Genomic DNA, 574 nt, shown 5'->3' with positions numbered 1-574 from the left:
CCCTATAGCAGGCTGGTTAGCCCTTGCCCTACCCAACCAGCCGGATTAAATGCATTGTATCAGCCAAGTGTATCCTTCGTTATCATTTGAAAAGAATGGATAAAAAGAGTTGTCCATGCAAAAAAAACCTTGCCCTACCCAACCAGCCGGATTAAATGCATTGTATCAGCCAAGTGTATCCTTCGTTATCATTTGAAAAGACTGGATAAAAAGAGTTGTCCATGCAAAAAAAAACCTTGACGGGTAAGTTGGAGGAACACAAAAGTCTGGACACGGAGTATTCTAGAGGAAAAGATGACTCCCAAGCCGGGTGAACAAAAAAGTCTAGACTTGCACATCGAAAAAAAACTTGACTCGCAAGTGGAATGAGAACAAAATTCGGAAAGTTGTACATGGTAAAAACTTGACAACTTGACTCCCGAGTTGGAGGAAAGCAATTTCGCAGCTGTTATGTTGAACATACACACGGAAAGTTGTACATGGAAAAAACTTGACTCGCGAGTTGGAGGAAAGCAATTTCGCAGCTGTTATGTTGAACATACACACGGAAAGTTGTACATGGAAAAAACTTGAC

This window comes from Pinus tabuliformis, chromosome 3_1 (assembly GCF_031772625.1).
Source record: "Pinus tabuliformis cultivar Carrire ecotype Pingquan chromosome 3_1, CPIR1, whole genome shotgun sequence".
NCBI classification, from domain to species: domain Eukaryota; kingdom Viridiplantae; phylum Streptophyta; class Pinopsida; order Pinales; family Pinaceae; genus Pinus; species Pinus tabuliformis.
Note: the sequence above shows the minus strand (reverse complement) of the source record.